Here is a 13,417-nt window from a genome sequence, read left to right on the forward strand (position 1 = left end):
TTTTGTAGCAGAAAGCCCTACAGGTGCTCTCTATAATACATCATTCAGGTATTTCCTGGTGTGAAGTTGTACCTGCATACTTCTTTTTCCCAGGGCCTATGTGAAAAATTCCCTCACTCTGATGTAAAGATACTATTCAAGTCTTGGGAATTGCCTTCATCAGCCTCTTATTCATCTTCCAGTGGTGCTGATGGTGATAGTGGTAGTAGTAGTGGGGTGTTGAGTGTAATGCTGGGCTCTGGGACCTCAAGACATCTTGGAACACCATCTTCAGTAGGCTGTGGCTGAGTCTGGGCTATAGAAAACCAGCCTCTTTTCACCCAATCCTCCCTAAATACTGAAAGGAAATGGGTGCTTACCTCCATTTCCTGGTCACAAGGACTCTGAAGGGAATGTGGAGTGGGTGGACAGGATATGGTGGGTTAAGTATTTCCAAATTCCCCTTAAGGAGTAGGGTATTTATTTCAATGCAAGGAGTTGGGGAGTTTAAGCTGAAAGAAATATCCTAGGCAGAAGTTATCCCCACCTTGACCTCCCCTATTGGCAGCCATCTAAGGAATCCTTCCATAGGGTGTGCCCACTTTGGTACACAATAACTAAGCTCTGTGAGAAAGGATAACAGCGAAGATTGCATTGACACACTATCTATGGATGGGACTAGAGAGCACCTAATTTCAGCAAAGGGCTCTATAAACAAATAGGCTGTGTATTACCACAAACTCAAAGCTGGGTGCAACCACAGGATTGAAGACAATTCACTGTTGCCCTATAAATAGAAAAGAGAATTTCTTTGATAAGTGTGAAGATTTGCAGGCTGTATGTACAGCTCAAAGAAGCAAAGCGGTAGCCCTGCATCATTAATCAGAGAGAGAGAGAGAGCAAGAGAGAGAGCAAGAGCAAGATCAAGCTGCCCCCTAGAAAACGGAAATGTTCAGTGTTCACAGAGCGGCTGGCATATTTAACTCTGACATTACACTACCATGTTTTCCAACATGGTAGTAGTTAGGTAATGCTGAAAATTTTATTTTTTTATTTTTCTGCTTCCTTAATTTTTTTTTTGTTTTCTTTTTACTCTTTCCTCCAAACCTCTTTCCCTCCTTGCTTCTTTCTGTCTTTCTTCCTTTCTTTCTTTTTTGCTTTCTTTCCTTCTTTCCTTTTTTTCAGGTGGGTAGTGAAGGGGGACTGGATATGTTGTTCTCAGAACAGGGAGCTGGAATTGATGCATAGATCAGTAGTGTCCTTGTTGGAGTGCATGTTGTGTAAATACTTTGGAGCTCTCTGGAGAAAACCTAAAAGGATTGAAACGGTAAGCACCAGTTTTTAAATGCATATTAGCTATTATCTATGCCTTTCACTTCTGATATCTTGAATTGATCTCTTCACAACAGATTCTGGGTAACCTGTCAAATCTAAGGGTGGTGTTGTGGATATAACAAACCTGGATCATCTTCATATGTCACTTCCTTGGTATTTGCACAAACAAAAATAATTATATGGCTGGCTGCCTGAGGTGGGAGGGGGAAGTCACTTTTGAACTTGGAGAAATGTTAAGTTTGACATGGAGAGGTTTTTCATAATATGTTTCCATCAATTGATAGTGAATAAAATAGCTTTTTGAGTATTCATGATTTAAGCAACTCTGTATTAAGTAGAGTTATTTACATGAATGTGTAGAACACTTTTTATTTACTTTTTTTCTATAACCTCTTTAGATATGATATTTTTATCTGCCAAAAGATTAAAATGGTTGATTTTTTGGTTATTTTCAGAATGGAACTATAATAAAATATATGAGGGTTATGTCTCAGGACCCTTACAAATGTGAATGTGTGCTCCTATTGGACTTTGTTATATATTTTCACTTTAAAATGAATAATAATTAATGTTAGCTATAGAGAGTCTGCTTTCAAAGAAGGCACTATAGAAAGGAAAAAAAAACATGTTTTTAATGAGACAGGAAATAAGAAAGATAATATACACAGTTGTTCATAGATAAGCTGCATCTATCAGAATAATCAGTACATTTTTAAAAAATCAATAATGGATAAAATAACTTTGAATTAAATTCACATTTTTAGATATTCATAACTGACAACTTATTTTGACAAAATGCAAGTGAAATTGTTTTATGGTTTGCATGTTGTTTTCATTCGTGTTCAAAGAGGAAAAATGTTAAGGAAGCGGCCTTCTAACTTTAACCGATGAGGCTATCAATAGCATATAACTACTAAGAACTCTATTCAAAGATTAAAAGAAAGGAAATGATGGATTTCCATGGTGCAACATGACCCAAGATTAAATCTCAAATAACTTTCCCACTCCTTTCTCTACTGTCAACAGTGGTGTGCATGGATTTCACATTATGCTATCATAATCTTTCCAGGCCAAAAAAAGTTATAATTTCATTCAACTAGCAGAGCCACATTTGTTAAAGAGCTTTGTGTCATTCAGCAAAGAGTATATCTGTCTGAATATTTTAGCTGCTTTAAATCTCAGATATGGTGACAAAGAACTAACCTTATATATGGGATTCAAATTTTTCAGCCCAGGGAAAGACTCCACCAGCCACACTAGCAAATATTTGGAATACTTAAATGCATTCCTCCAAGAAGTCTGTGCCAGGGAGTTTTTTTTTTAATTAAAAATTTTCTTTGCACTTGTGAACACATGTGCTACTCTACCTTGCTAATGTTTACAGTAATATTTCTGTGAGACAGGATCCATCTATTGCATCTAGTCTATTGAGGCCTCCATAATATAGTACAGAATATTGTAAAGGTGAATAAATACAAGTGGGACATTGACTTTGCAGGAAAGCTTACTGAATTTTTACCTAGGGATCCCCCTTTTTCTTGGGTAACTGAATGAAAATGAGAAAGAAGCATCCTTTCTGTTATCCTCTGATAGACACTTTTGGCACCAATCACATGCCCAGAACAAAAAAGGGAATTTAACTCCTTTATCTGAAACTCACCTAATCCTGAGAGGGGCCACAGATAGTCCTGTGCCCCTTGCCCATAAAAGTGACCTCCCCAAAGCCTATCTCTTGTGCCGTAAGTCACAAGAATCAGTCACCAGAACCCTTGTCAGAGAACAAGAAATTATGAGAGACAGCTTTGAATCTTGTCATTCACAGGAGCAATGGTGAACATCTGAGACCCTTTTATGCTTTGGGAAGTGATACAGATTATCAGTTTGCATTTTACAATGGGAAAACACACCGAGGCCCAGAGAGTTGAAGTGAATGAGTTAAGCACTTCTGTGAATTTGTGACATAATAAAGGCTAGAATCTAGTGACTCTGTCCAATGCCCATTTCACTTTACTGCTTAACAAGTCTTGTATTGTTGTTGTTGTTAATATTTTTTTCCCCTTCATCCTAATATTTTTTTTAACTCTGAAAGTACAGCAGACTTCTCTCTTTTCTGAGGATGCTAGCTGTAAAACTAGGTGGTAGTGATTTTTAATACTTCACAAAATTAATTAAGTGTAATAAAGGAAAAATTCAGTCATTTGACTTAGCATTAATCTCTCTGAGGAAGAGCTATTGATGATAGAAATATCTGGTTATCAAAATTAGGCAAAGTCCCTGAGAAGACATCTAGCACAGCAATGTCTTTCCCTATGGAAGTCTAAGACCTCCATATTTTATCAGGACTAAAAATAAGTGATTTGTATTAATTTCACTTCAATGGATATAATAAATTCACCTTAGTGATGATCTACCCAGCTGAAGCACAATATGAATATGACAGATGATGAAGTTTCCTGTATAGATAATCAATATAAGTTAATTGGGGAAAGTAGGTTTGAGGTCTGAGTCATCCAGAATGAGTGATCATCCATTGGATTTTGGGCTTCTCAGCTTTGCTCTGGCCACTTGCTGAAAGGTCGTTTGGGTCACAAAAGATAGAGTAAATTTTATTTAATTTTGGACCATGAAATTTGATTAAGCAAAGCTCTGTAAAGATATTTTTTGATCTGCAGAGACAACAATGCTGTTTTTTCCAATTCACTGAGTATGACCTGGATCATATTTGGCATAAAATTACTTGTTAATAACCATCTTGATTCAAAGTTACAGTTGTAATAATTGAAATTTGAGAAATGTCATCTGTGTGTCTGTTTGAGTCTTTTCTAGGGGGAAAAAAATCACTCAGGAAATTTAAAGCTGCCGACCTCTGGGAGTTAGTAAATTTGAAAATCCCTGTGACATCAGTTCAATAGGGAAGAGATATTAAGGTTGATTACCCTAGGTTTTAAGTTGCTCACTGCTGGGACTTAGGCTAAACAAATATAACCAGAATAAAAACCTAGGCTAAACTGGTATCTGGAAAATATTGACGTGATGGGTAATCATGCTGGCTTCTACCCAAACACTGTGGGTTCTCCAATATGCAAGATGCTTTAATATACTGGATAGATATACAGTCTTTTACCCAGGCTTTTCACTTAGTGACACATTTGGAAACTTGTAGGAAATATTTTGGATACTGTAAAATGAAAATTGATGGTGAACCACCCTAATATACCCCCCCACATCCAATACTGTATGTTGCTTTGGAAATTTTAAGTCCAATCTAGTAATGCATTCACACATTAACCCCCTTGTCAAATGGGCCCAACAAATATGAAATATTTTTAAGTAGCAATGATCAATTCATCATCTTTTCCCATAAAATTTTAGCAAATTTATTAAAAAGATGGAATTAATTTTTATGTCTAAAATATGTTTTAAAAATAAAGTTTTAGTTTGCCATACCCTTTTGTGGGTATGGAATTATTTTAGGTTTGAAAAAATCATTTTGGAATATAAATTACTTTTGAATATTTCAGTGTCAATCCTAATCATGTTGGCTTAATTTTCCTATGGAGAATTCTGAGTCCTTGGCCTTGTTCTGTCTCACAACTTTGGGTAACCAGTCCAGTTTTTATAGGGAAGGGAAAATAATCAGAATGTGATTTACAGGTTTAGATCTACATTTAGTGGTTCCATAATCCTCCTCTAAGCTCAATATGTGAACTTCAAGGCAGGGCCAAAATCCTCACCATGGACTAAAGGTCAGCATATATTCAAGCCATCACTGAGCTGTTTTCTCCCCAAAGAACTGATGCCCTAGTAGAAATCAAGATTATTCCTAGTAATGACTCCAGAAAAAGCTATTAAATATCTAAGAACCTACCTTTTAGTCTAGGATTTACCAAGTTTCAGAGCTTATCTACTATAAGCGCTAACTTTGGTTTTGGATTCTCTACTATAAAAAATAATCATGATTATTAATTATTGTGTACTTAATGATGTACTAAGCATTGGTCAAGATCTCCTGCTTCTTGACGATAGCTCTATTATTTTCCATGTTTTATAGGTGAAGAAAAATGTTAAAGAATTTCGATAACTGTTCTAAAATTTTACAACTGTCTTGTCTGAGTTTCAAACCCAATTCTGTTGGCTGCCATAACCTTTTCCATTATGTTATCCTATCTCTATATGATAAAATCACATCTTATTTTTTGGCCCCGTGTGTGTGTGTGTGTGTGTGTGTGTGTGTGCGTGCCAGTGTGTTTTATTTTGGTTTGGGTTTTCTGGCTGTGCCTACAGCATGCAGAAATTCCTGGGCTAGGGATTGAACTGCACCACAGAAGTGACCTGAACCAGATCAGTGACAGTGCCTGATTTTAACCCATTGGGCCACCAGGGAACTCAATACTTTTCACCTTTCTATTTGAAAATCAAGGGAGTTTATAATAGAGGGAATCAACATATTATACCAATTTCAAAATAGGTTGTTCTTTTATTAGGTTTGGGCTGGGTGAAAGAAATAGGGGGATTAAAACACATAAAATGAGGAATAAAATTGGGGATCATAAAATATAGATGAAGTATTTTAATTATCTGTAATGAATCTTTATGGTCTGATTACTATTTTTCCAATGTAATATGGGTAATAATAGGATTCATATAAGATAAAGTCTCTACCCTCATGGAGCTTATATATTTGAGTAAGATAAAGTAAAACTGACTTAGAAGAAGATATTTGGCTCCATATAAATTTTACCAAAAACAGATAATCACCATCCCCATTCACATTTAAGCTCATGTGACACAAAAAGGAAATAATATTAAAGATTTAACAAAAGATTTGCTTTTCTGTCCCTCACCTAATCTGTCATGCTAAGGTCAGAGCAAAGGTTCTGAAATCCAGGGATAAGGCCATATCAGAGAATAGGACAGAATATGCAAGTTAAAGTGAAAGCAAGGAAAGGGCTCAAACAAAAATTTACATAGAGACTCTCCTAAACAGGCCTGGGGAATAAATTTACTTATGTGTATAATTGTTTCCTAACTTCCTATTACAGTTCCTATTGCCTATGGGACATCAGTATTGAAGGGAAAAATATGAGATCACTCATTTTAAAAATTGAAATTATATGCCCACTAACAGAAGAGAAAGTAGGGCTATATTTATATTTGTGTATTTTTTTATTTCCTTGAGACCAAGGTCTTGGATGCCTGTCCCAGTTTCAGAGCACAATCTATGTCTATATTACAGAAAGAATTAACTGGTATCTAACTCACAGACTTAAGTTTAGGAGTTCAGTGTTTTAAACATCTGACTCACCTAGTTATAGAAGTCTGGGTGAAAAACCAAACAAACAGGAGTTCCCATTGTGGCTCAGTGGGTTAAGAACCCAACTGGCATCCATGAGGATGCAAGCTGGATCCCTTGCCTCACTCAGAGGGTTAAGGATCTGTCATTGAAGCAAGCTGTAGTATAGGTCACAGATGCAACTCACACCTGGCATTGCCGTGGCCATGGCATAGGCCAGCAGCTACTGTTCTGATTTGATCTCTAGCCCATTTGATCTATTAAAAACTATTGTGGGTCTGTACTCTAAATGTACTCATAACTTCCATATGAGCCTGGGAACTTCCATATGCCGCAGGTGCAGCCCTAAACAGGTAAAAAAAATAAAATGAAAAGAAAAACTAAACAAACACAAGAACATGAAGTTCCTTGGTGGCCTAGTGAATAAAGGATCTTCCATTGTCACTGCTCTGGCTGGGGTCTCTGCTGTGGGATAGGTTTGGTCCCTGGCCTGGGAAATTCCACATGCTTTAGGCATGGTCCAAAACAAGCAAACAAAACACACACACATGTACACACACAGGAACAGGTTTTAAGACAGTCCATTTCCTGATAAAATTGGCTATTCTCCCATGTTTTCCTGCTCTCTGCAATGTCCCCACCACCACCACCCCATTCACATCTGTGCTTCTTATCCAAGAGGAGACAGAGGAATAAACTTGGGATATCCATCCCAAGTAAGTATGATATAGAAAAGAGTTCAAAATACTTTCAGCAGGCACCAAGTACAGGCTTGAGTTTCAAGTCGTGTTCCTTTGAGACTGGCTTTGGGTATAAACATAAGCAAGGCAGCATCTTTTCTCATTTTTCAGTTTCTCTATTTGTGAAAACAGTGTAATTGAGGGCACCTCTTTCTAAATCTCATGGATCATCATGCTAATGTGTAATAGGTACTTTGCATTTCTTTAGTCAGAGTTCCCCTGTACAATTTGGAAAATGCCACGTGTAGTTGGATTAAAATCACACTGGGAAAATTAAGTTGCACCTGTCTTTCACCTGCCAGATTTCCTTCAGCACATGGGATCATTATGCTTGGTCAGGCTTGCAACTTGAAATGCTTATAAGGAGGGTAATAGTTATAATGCTTGCAGCAGGATAAATGTGAAAGAGAAGTATGAGTTTTATGGATCAGTGAAATCGCTGCTTTTAGAAATGCTTTATGGAATGCCCTAACCACATTAAAAACTATTGTGCGTTTGTACTCTGAATATATGGCAGATTTCTACAGAGCTCGGCATTTGAATTTATCAATTTAGCAGTTAACTTAATCATTTCTCTCTTGTTTTGTCTATTGTGTCACTGCTACCAGTCTACAATTTTTCCAGGAGAGAAGTAATGCCTCCTTTATTTTTATCTATTGTGACATGTAGCATGGTGAGTTGATTTACAACACAGTATTGCTCATCATTTCATCCCTTTGTCCTAGACTGATAATTTACTAAATTGTAGCTGTAGGAAAAAGTACATTTGTCTCATTTTCATTAATTTATTCCCGTCTTATATGCCGGCAGAAATAGATGTCTGAATGTCTGTATTTCTGTTTGGGAGTGGGATTGGGAGGGAGATGTGGAAGAGCTAAGAATAGATATTGATTTTTTTTCACACATAGTATAGAACACTGATTTCCATGCCACTGCAGACAGAAAAAAGGGGCAATTTTTTATGGTGACCTATACACTCATGGTGATTTAGAAAGTTGACAGCCTTAATAAGATAAATATTTCATCCACGTGATTTGACTATGTAAGGGAAGATAAATACATGTGGGTACACAGATATTAGAGGATTTATAGTTGGGAGGAAACGTAATGTAGATAAAGGAACACAAGTCTTTTGAATAAAAATTTAGGTTCTAGTCCTGGCTCTGATGTTAACTTGCTATGTAACTCAGGATGAATCCCTTACTTTCTCTAGCCCTCAGTTACTTTGTTTGTAAAAACTAAAGCATATCTAGGGATTAATTGATTGTTAATAGAGATTTAATAAATATTAATATTCTAATCTTTATTTTAAATCCTCAATCACTTCTGCCAGAAATTGGAAAATTATAATAATGCTCATTGAATCATAATGATATAGTATTTGGACTTATCAATGAAAACAGCAGGCTACCCCAAGTGCTCAATAAGTATTTTCTGTCTGAACTTGAATTACTTACTCCATGTGTAGGCTGCTTAGCAGGCTTCCATGTATGATATGATTAAAACCTCTCCCCTACTCCCTCCTGTTGTACTATGCTTTTCTGTGTTTTCTTTGCTTGGGTCTGCAATAGTTCCCATAATTTATTAAAAATAGGCTGCTGGGAAATTGTTGGCATGCTTTTTATGAAGGACCCAGATGATATCTTCTAGCTCTCTGTCATTAACACATTACCTTAAATTTACTTAATCTTTAGCTTAAAAGTAGAGATACCCTAAAAGTGTTTTGATGAGTAGTAGTCAAGGACAGGAACAAGTCTGTGCAAATTATGAAAGTTTGCCTGAGATTATGGTCTTGAATTGGATATGGAGTCCAGATAGTTAGGGTTTTGATGTGAGAACTCTTGGTCAGACTGAGGGAATGAAGTACTGGAAAGGAAGGACACAGAATTTCTTCATATTTTTTCCAATTTTTATCTAGATTGGGTCTATTTGCCAAATCAAACATTCTACTAGAACCCTAGGGTTAATTTAATTCCTTCAATTTACAGATGAAAGACTGAGTCCCAGAGATGGAAGGAACTTTCCCGAGGTTATACCTCTAATTAGTGATATATCCAAAACTAGAAGCCAGGTTTCCTGTGTCTGACTAGTACCCTTTCTCCTACATCCAACTCTTCTCTCAGCTTAAATGGCCTATTTTAAGAGTTGAAAGCCAGCAAGTAAAACAGAATAATCTTAGGGCTTATGGCTATTCTAGAAGAAATTAATAAGTGACTCCTAAACCAAAAGCCATTTATTAATACATTGCCTGACTCCTGTCCATGAAATACAATAAGTTACATGACTTAAAAAATGTTTCTGAGAATAATCACCATTTTAATAGAATCTGCTTCCAGCCAGCTGGATTTGTCTCATGGAGTTTATGATTTTATCTGTGACCCTGCTCAGACACCGAATTCTATCTCTATGGTTTATCACCATAGTTTGTCCTCAAATATCTGCCTCACTTAAGTGGTACTTGCATATTTCTAGCTCTACTGTCACACACAACAAACTACCAGTAGAGATCATATCTGTAACTTCCTGTCTGGGCTTAATTTCATAGCACCCATGACAGGCTTCTGTGGATTCTGAGATATCTGGGAATGCACTTGTGTTACTCATTCTCTTCTAAGGATTATTTCTTCCACATTGTTACCTTCCTTTAAAGACAAAGCACTTTAGAAAGAACTTTAGTCTATTTTATCCTCAATGCTAATTTTATTCATCTGATCCCTTTGAAACATACATTGAGAGGTTCCTGTGTGCTTAGCACACTGTATACCATGTCTTAAGAGGTAAGAAGAAAATGACAACATATATTGACCATCTATTATGTGCCAAGCATGGTCTTAGTGATTTTACCTGAAAAACCTCATGTAATCTCAACAATACACCTCAGGAGTAGGCTCTGTTTATTGTACAAATTTTACAAGAGGGAGAAACAAAGAGGAAGTGGTTCAAGATTCCGTAAATGAACCTGGCACTTGAATTATAGGCTCTTTGAGAAAATTCCCTTCCCCAAGGAGCTTGCAGTCTAGATAAGAAAAGATTGTTAAAAGGACTAGCTTGAAGCAAACTTATTTAGGTAGTAGCTGCTGTTAGTTGCCTGCTTTCTGTCATTCCTGCCCTCTCCTCCCCTTTGTTGAATTCTCTACCAATACTTATGATATGATCAGGCTTCTCAGGTACTCCTACCATATTGCAACACAAAGGCTATCTGCCTCTATGTCCCTTTACTTCCCTTCATCTACCAAGTAAAACATATGTCTGTTTGAATTTATCTCATTCACTTTTTAATGGGAAGACCAGCTTATCTGATTTATTACAGTTAATGGGTTAATGTGAAAATCCTCCTTTTAGTATTTTCAACTTAATAGGAAATTCTTGAAGACAAAGTGCCTTAAAGATTGAGTCTATAGTGATATATTTCAGGCAAGGTTGCATGACAACAGAGAGGAGCAGCTGTGGAGTGTGTTTTATTGATGCCCACAAATCACCCGACATAGGAAGACATCTATTAGGAATTGCAAGTGGCCAACTGTGTCTCCTTCCATGTGTATTCACTAATCAATTAAGTAGTTGTGGTCCTGAGAACACAGAAAAAGTCCTAACTGAGAAAAAGTCAGTTTCTACATTCCAACTGTATTATGAGTTTGACAAGAAGCTGTGGGGTTTTTCTAGGCTAGCTCATCATAACAAAAATCTCCTTGTAATTCTGGAGCCTGCTACTGATATCTCTACCCACTCTTGCCCTTTCCAAAACCTGATAAGTCAAAGAGAGTTGTCAGATGGTAGTAAATGGATTCTCACTCACATTATTTTGGTACCACTAAGGCCTAGGTGTAACGCTTTCCATGCTGTCCTTCGACCATGACAATCCATTTCCGGGGTCTCAGCATCCACTTGCCAAAATTTCTCAGCCCTCTGTGAGCACGTTTTTCATGCCACACTGATTAATGTCTTTCTATGTTATTTTAGGCATGAATGAACTAAACCATGAAGATTCCTCATGGCTTATTCAGGAGACTCTATGGCTCTGATTAAAGAATTTCACAGCACTGGAGCAAACAGCAGGTACTCAAATGATCTTGACTTATCTTTTGACATCATCCCTAAAAGAGTGCTCTTTCACTCTGTGGGCCCTGGGAAAGCCCTGAGAGCCCTCACTAGTCACCTGTCCCATATTTCCTGGTCCACTTGATAAATTACCAAGTAATGGCCAGGTTCTTAGTCAATAAATGTGATTCTGTAGAACACGAAAGAATGTGGTTTATGGGGAGTTCCCGTCATGGCTCAGTGGTTAACGAATACGACTAGGAACCATGAGGTTGTGGATTTGATCCTTGCCCTTGCTTAATGGGTTAAGGATATAGCATTTCTGTGACCTGTGGCGTAGGTTGCAGACACCCCTTGGACCCTGAGTTGCTGTGGCTCTGGCATAGGCTGGAGGCTACAGCTCTGATTAGACCCCTAGCCTGGGAACCTTCATATGCCACAGGTGCGGCCCTAGAAAAAGACAAAAAAAATGTGGTTTATGGAGTATTTCGTAGAATATGATTTTTATTAATATTGCCTTATTAAGTCATATTGAAGCCTGAGACAAAGTGAAAATCATTTTAAATTATACATATTTAAGTTATATATATATATATATATATATATATATATATATATATATATCACTCAGTACATACTGGCCACCCTGGTAGTACAATAGAGGATAATATATAATATGAGTGTGTTGAAGGTTGAGGAAGGTGAAGATTACAGTAGTTGTAGGTAACTCACATGAACATTAGGCAAGTGTCTATTCACCGACTGCTAAGCTTAAAAGTCAATGAGTCTTAGGTTAAGAACACATTTGAGAGATGGAAAATGTTTGCTTTGCTTGCTTTTGGCTCCTTTGTCTTGATGCCTATTCTTAGAAGAAGGGTATTGCTGAAACACCAGCCTAGACATCTAACAATCAAAAGCGACGTCTAATAATTAAGCTCAGTTTAAAAAGTCATAAGTATAAACCAAATTGACAAACCTTCAGCTAGACTAATCAAGAAAAGAGAGGACTCAAACAAAACAAATGAAAGAGAAATTACAACCGATAGCACAGAAAAACAAATGATAAGAGACTACTCTGAACAATTATATGCCAAAAGTTGGACAACTGAGAATAATAAATTCCTAGAAATGTATAAACCTATAATCGTCCAAGACTGAACTATGAAGAAATAGAAAATCTGAATAGCCTTATTACAGGTAAGGATATTGAAACAATAATAAAAAAAAAAAATCCCAACAAACAAAAGTCCAGGATTAGATGCCTTCACTCATGAATTCTAAAAAGCATGCAAAAAAAATTAACACCTATCCTTCTCAAAATTTTCCAACAAATTGAAGAGGAGAAAATACTTCCAAACACATTTTATGAAACCAACATTACCATGATATCAAAACCGGACAAGGATACAGCAACAAAAAAAATGAAAATTATGGGACAATATTATTGATAAATATAGATGCAAAAGTCCTGAACAAAACTTTAGCAAACCAACACCAACATTATACCAAAAATGTTTATATACCACAGTAAAGTATATAATCAAATAGTATTTATTCCAGAGATATAGGGATGGGTCAACACAGACAAATCAATCAATGTGATATACCACATTAACAAAATGATGGATAAAAATCATATGATATGCTCAATAGATGCATAAAATTATTTGAAAAAATCCAAATCCATTTATGATAAAAAAAAACTCCTCCAAAAATAGGTATAGAAGGAAACTACCTCAATGCAATAAAGACCATATATAAATAACCCACATATAACATACTCAACACTGAAAAACTTTCCTCTAAGTTTAGGAATCCTCTAAGATGAGGATTTCACTCTCCAGTTTTATCCAACCTAGTATTAGAATCCCCAGCCACACAAATTAGGCAATAAAAAGAAATAACAAGCAAACAAAGGAGCAAAAGTCAAATTGTCACTATTTTCAAAAGAAATAATATGAACAGAAAACACTAAAAACTGCACCCCAAAACTGTTAGAAATAAGTGAATTCACAAAACTCACAAGCTACAA

The 13,417-nt window shown here is 36.4% G+C and overlaps 1 protein-coding gene across 5 annotated transcripts in view; it reads left to right on the top strand.

Moving 5' to 3' along the window:
* The first annotated feature begins 966 nt into the window (after nucleotides 1-966).
* The window catches only part of GPR174 (G protein-coupled receptor 174), a 35,292-nt gene continuing 22,841 nt past the window's right edge, over nucleotides 967-13,417 (top strand). For 2 of the 5 annotated variants that reach the window (XR_014835662.1, XM_021080858.2), the window contains exons 1-3: nucleotides 967-1,006; nucleotides 1,202-1,306; nucleotides 11,308-11,403. The gene's annotated coding sequence lies outside the window, so the exon portion shown is untranslated. Of the gene's footprint in view, nucleotides 1,307-11,307; nucleotides 11,404-13,417 lie in introns of all 5 variants that reach the window. The other 3 variants (XR_014835663.1, XM_013986260.3, XM_021080859.2) reach the window with 3 other exon arrangements.

The sequence above is a fragment of the Sus scrofa genome, chromosome X (genome assembly GCF_054392235.1).
Source record: "Sus scrofa isolate SSC_HxYL_T2T_F1_AM1 chromosome X, Sscrofa_HxYL_maternal_Yorkshire_Landrace_v2.0, whole genome shotgun sequence".
Lineage (NCBI taxonomy): Eukaryota > Metazoa > Chordata > Mammalia > Artiodactyla > Suidae > Sus > Sus scrofa.